The sequence below is a fragment of the Lissotriton vulgaris genome, chromosome 2_1 (genome assembly GCF_964263255.1).
Source record: "Lissotriton vulgaris chromosome 2_1, aLisVul1.2, whole genome shotgun sequence".
NCBI classification, from domain to species: domain Eukaryota; kingdom Metazoa; phylum Chordata; class Amphibia; order Caudata; family Salamandridae; genus Lissotriton; species Lissotriton vulgaris.
The window spans coordinates 833,162,550-833,168,549 of NC_141687.1; positions in this window are offsets into that span (position 1 = coordinate 833,162,550).

Here is a 6,000-nt window from a genome sequence, read left to right on the forward strand (position 1 = left end):
CCCCCCAATTTTATGGCAAGACCGGAGGCTCCTATTATGCTTTCTAATCTTGCATTTAATTGCACAGAAGCCAAGATAAGCAAAAAACTACAGTTCCCAGAGAACAAACTGGGCCATGGGAATGAGAAAAAACGAGAATGAAGTAACCAATCACAGAGGACCTATTAGATAAAGACCCTAACTGACTGCGCAGCTCCCTCTTTTCTTGCTGCTCGCAGTCAGATAAGTGTCTTTATCTATGCTCACAGTATTATAATTGTTATTTATTGGTTTTTATGCCCGTTTTCATGTTATTTGCTGCATATTTGTAAAGCGCGACCTCGCGCTACTGCTTTCACGCTCTACGCGTGTTTCTTTTCGGCTCCGGTCCTCTTTCCCCTCGCTTCCCCCCCCTCCCCTTCGAGCGCGCTTGGTAGCTTCCTAACGCGCGCTGCTTCGCGCGTCTTTTCCGACCTTCTATCTCCTCACGAAGGCTTCTCCGGTCCTCGGCTCCTCAGCGCAACGCTTCCTGCTCTTGGTTTCTGATTCCGTGTGTGAAGCCGACCTACGCTCGTTGCACGGCCCGCCTCCAGAACACGCCCCTGCCCTTCAATTTAACCCTCGCCTACCTCCTGCCTTTTTCTGTTGTTCCTGCTGTCACAGCCTGATTATGGAACTCGATAGTTCCTCTGAAGAGGTCCCTGCTCAGGACTCTCAAACATTCAAGAAGCACTTGAGTAAATTTATCAATAATTCAGTCGAAACAGCTGTGGAAGTTTCCATGAAAAGAATGTCCAAGAATATGTAGAACTCCATGTTAAGCATCATGTCCAAAGTATTGGCCCAATCTGCGGTGGAAAGCAGAAAGAGAAAGGTGGACCACTCTGCTCAAACTCGTGTCTCTAAAAAAGCGTCATTGACTGGCGAGTCTTCCTCGCTCTTGACTGAGGACTCTGTTCCTCCCAGGCCTCCTTCTAAGGAGGGGTTTGTTGGCTCTGAGGGCAAACGCAAACAAAAAGACAAACATGCAGAGTCTCCTAGGAGAAAATTAGTAATTTCCACCATATTGGACACAGATGATGATGATGATGATGCTAATTTTGATGACGCTGATCAATTAATTGACCTTTTTGACACGGCTGACCCTTCCACCCCCCTTCCTAAATCATCTAGGTTGGATTCCTTTTCTTTTGAGCCAGTTTTTGATTCCGAAGGTTTTCCCATGTTTGATCCTTCTACTATTCGACACCCCAATTCTACCAAATGGCTTTCTTCTCACCATGTCGGAGAATATATCTCAGCCAGATTACGTCTCCCTCTGGAGGCTCCGGTAAGAGCCAGATTCAAATCTGAATGCCCTAAACCTGCTCTTCCCGACAAAATCACTTTGGTTCCTTCCATAGACCAACCTCTCCTCACCTTCTTTTCCAAGTTTGGCAAAGACCCCCGCAGAGGGGTGGACAAGGCCTGGTCCACTTGCCAGGACAAATTGTTGGACATTGTAGGCCCTCTAGCCCGTATTTTTGATTTGGCGGAATCCTCCCGCTTAGAAGGTACTGAACTTTCTGCTGAAGAAGTCTCCATGTGGGCCCAGCGCGCCTTCTGTCTTCTAGGAAATGCGAATTCCGCAATTACTCATGAACGTCGCAAGGGTCTCCTGATTAAACTGGATCCTAAACTCTCAAATCTAGCACCCATGGATCCTGGCCCCAAGGCAAATGGTCTCCTGTTCGGAGAAAATTTGGTTCGTGACCTCAGTAGATTTGTTTCTACTTTTGCTTCTTTGGACAAAGCCCAGCAAACAGTAAAAAAGGTTTTCGCCCCTCGGGTTTTTGGACGGGCCGGCAGAGGCAGGGGCTGCTCTTCCGGCCGTCCCTACAACCAAGGCTCCAGAGGTTCGTCCAGTAACAACCAGGACTACAAGCCCCAATTTTACCCCCAACGTGGCTGTGGCTTCAGAGGGAAAGGTCAACGAAACTATCGTCAAAACTCCAACCAGCAAGGTATGCCTTTCTTTTTCCCCTCCAGTGGGGGGTCGCTTAAAACTGTTCCTTCAAAAATGGTGCACTCTCAGTTCAGACCCTTGGGTCTTAAGCACAGTGCAAGGCTATCTAATCGAATTTCTTTCCCCTCCCGTTCAGACTTCTTTTCCTCCCCCCCTCGTCTTTTCAGCTCTCATGGCATCTCAGATTTCAAACTAAATCGAGGCTCTACTCCAAAAAAGAGCAATTCAAATTTTTCCCTTCGACTCCTCAGGCTTTCTAAGCTCCATTTTTCTGGTTCAAAAGAAAAACAAGAAGCTCCGCACTGTCATCAATCTGAAGTGGTTCAACCAGTTCGTGGTTTACCGCCATTTCAAAATGGAAACCATTTTGCATCTGAGGGACACTCTTCGCCCCAACGACTGGATGGTTCGTTTAGATCTTCAAGATGCTTACCTCACGGTTCCCATTAATCACTCTCAATGGAAGTTTCTTCAGTTCCAATGGGCAGGTGTCAACTATTGTTTCACCTCTCTTCCCTTTGGCTTATCATCCGCGCCCTGGTGCTTCACAAAACTCTTAAAACCAGTGGTCGCCTATCTTCGATCTCTTGGCATAAGACTAATTATTTACTTGGACGATATCCTCCTCATGAATTCCGACAAACAGTCGCTCCTCTCCGACCTGCTCTTGACTCAGTCACTTCTTTTGGACCTGGGTTTTCTCATCAATACGGACAAGTCATCTCTGATTCTGTCTCAGAACACGGAATTCTTGGGTTTTCTGGTGGACTCTGCTGCAGCGTCCCTTCGCCTTCCTCTCTCCAAAGTTTCCAAGATCAAAGCGGAGATTATGTCCGTTCTTCAGTCCTCTCTTTTGTCCCTCCGATCCCTAGCGAGGATCGTCGGTCTCCTCTCCTCCTCCATTCAGGCCATCTTCCCTGGCCCTCTCCATTATCGCGCTCTTCTGCGCCTAAAGATTCGACACCTACGACAAGGCCTCGCTTATTCGGATCTCGTGGCCCTAGATCCCGAGTCCTGCACCGAACTTCAATGGTGGATAGACCATTTAGATGCGTGGAACGGACGCACTATCTTCGCCACTGCCCCAGATCTTGTCTTAGAATCCGATGCAAGCCTGTCGGGCTGGGGCGCCCGATGTGGACCAATCTCGACTGGAGGTTCATGGTCCGCCGAGGAGTCCAAGTTGCACATCAACTGTTTAGAGATGCTTGCAGGTTCCTTTGCGATCAAAAGTTTTTCAAAACACAGGTTTCACTGTTCTATCCTCCTTCGCATGGACAATGTTTCTGCGGTCCGCTACATCAACCATCTCGGCGGAACAAGGTCCAAGACCCTGGCGGACTTAGCAAAGAGTCTGTGGGAATTCTGTCTAGCCCATCACCTTTCTTTGACAGCAGAGTATCTCCCTGGAGATCTCAACAGTGTGACGGATTGGCACTCGAGATTTCTTCGAGATTCCAGCGATTGGAAGCTCTGTCCATCCGTCTTCCTTTCTCTTTCCCATCTTTGGGGCCCTTTCTCTATCAATCTTTTTGCATCCCGGCTCAATTCCCAGTTGCCCCGGTTCTACAGTTGGCGCCCGGATCCCCTGGCCTTGGCGACAGACGCTTTCCTGCAGGATTGGTCTCGTCATCTACATTATGCCTTCCCTCCTTTTCTGATGATCAACAGGGTTCTTTCTCAGGTTCGCCGCCAGTCTTCGTCTCTGGTTCTTGTAGCCCCTTTCTGGCAGGCACAGGTGTGGTTTCCGACTCTTCTCGAGATGGCAGTGGACTTCCCTGTCCTTCTTCCCTCCTTCGGGGATCTTCTACTCAATCCCCTAGGCGAACAACACAGTCTCATTCTCGACTCCTCCCTGACGCTCTCGGCCTGGAAAGTTTCCGGCCTTCCACTTCTGACGTCCTCATTTCACAAGAGGCTTCGATCTTTATCAGCCAGGCCTGGGCCCCTGGAACCTCCAAGGCATACAAATCCGCCTGGTCTCTTTGGACAAGCTGGTGTTTGGAAAGGGACCTCAATCCCGTTTCAGCCTCTCTGAATTTCATCATCAATTTCCTTGGTTCACAGGCCAGTGCAGGTAAGGCTTATCGCACTGTCAATCTCTATCGTTCAGCCATTTCTCTCTAGCATTCCCAAATTGATGGTAAACCGGTTGGTGCTCACCCTCTGATTTGTCGTCTCCTGAAAGGTGTTCGATGTGCGAAACCACCGTTGGCTAAGTATACTTCTTTATGGGATGTTACAGTGGTTTTTAAATTATTTACAAATTGGCCAGACAATTCTGCTCTTTCACTCAAGATACTTTCTGCTAAACTTACTATGTTACTGTGTCTAGTTTCCATTAAGAGAGTTTCTGATGTTAAGGCTCTAGATGTTTCTGCTCGCCAATTCTCTCCTACAGGTGTTCTTTTTCAGATACGCAGACGTACTAAGACTCATTTGGATTCTGTGTTTTATCCTTATTTTCCAGCTCATCCCAAATTGTGTGTTGGACAATGTTTAAAAGTGTACGAACAACGAACTGCTGATCTCAGAACGCCCACTCATTCTCAACTCCTTATTTCTTTTCGTAAACCCCATCTTCCTGTCTCCTCTCCTACCCTTGCCCGTTGGGTCCGTTGGGTCATGTCTCCGTTTTCGGGGCTCATTCGGCCAGGGGAGCCATGGCTTCTACAGCCTTTTGGTCTGGCTCTCGTTTGGAAGACATTCTGAGATCAGCAGATTGGTCCAATGACAGTATTTTTCGCATGTTCTATTGTAAACCTGTTCATACTGTGGCTTCTGATGTTGTTAATATGCTTTAAACAAGCATAATAGGAGCCTCCGGTCTTGCCATTTAATGTAGATTTTTCTAGTATTCATGACGGAAAATCTTAATTTTATTAAAGACACGGAGGCGAGTATTATCCCGCCGCAACATTACTAACATTTGTTCTCCCTCCCTACAGCGAATCCAGCCCTGCCACCGGCTTCATCTTAGGAGATCTACCCTTCGGCTCCTACGGTCCTCACCTCCAAGTTCTCCAACTCCGGTGCTCCTGGATCTTCCTTCTGGACTCCTGTTTGGTCTTCTTCCTTGGATTCCTCTGATACAAGACTTATGTTCCTGGACTTTGGCTATATCCTTAATTTTATTCATTTTCCCTTTGTTTAATGACTATCCATGATCTGCTCGCCAGCGAAAAGAGGAAGCTGCGCAGTCAGTTAGGGTCTTTATCTAATAGGTCCTCTGTGATTGGTTACTTCATTCTCGTTTTTTCTCATTCCCATGGCCCAGTTTGTTCTCTGGCCCTCTGGGAACTGTAGTTTTTTGCTTATCTTGGCTGCTGTGCAATTAAATGCAAGATTAGAAAGCATAATACTCGCCTCCGTGTCTTTAATAAAATTAAGATTTTCCGTCATGAATACTAGAAAAATCTACATTAAACGCTAAAAGTTTAGCTGTCGCAAGAGCATCTTCTGCCCTTCTGTGTTTTGCGAAACGTTTGGGCTCGAGGCTTATAGAAGCCCTTTTAACAGTATATAAATCTAAATGCACTGTATGGTGCCTCACTCTGGGGCTATGTTCCGTCAGGCAAAATACAGATTACGGAAAACAAGTTTATAAGGTCACTATTAGTAGTTCCTCAATCCACTACTGTATTTTCCCTGCATTCAGAGCTAGGCCTGAGGTATATTACGGATCTTATACAGCTGGTCCCTTTGACCTGCTGGATTAAAATCTGGCTCAATAGTGAGATTACACTAAACCATTCCATCCTAAAAGATTGCATGGCGCTAACTAAGTCCAACAAAATACCTTGGCTAGTTTATGTCAGAAAGACATTCTGCAAACTGGGTCGACCGGAACTGTACTTGTCGCCAAATTTGTTACAAAAGAATGACTTAGAGTGGAGTAAGACTAATTTTTTAAGTCGGGCGGAGCAAGAACGGGAGAAGATGGAATTGCTAAAACCTACTGTTAGAGCTAATTTTTTATCTGAAGACATCACCACTTCTTGAACCATACTTTAGGA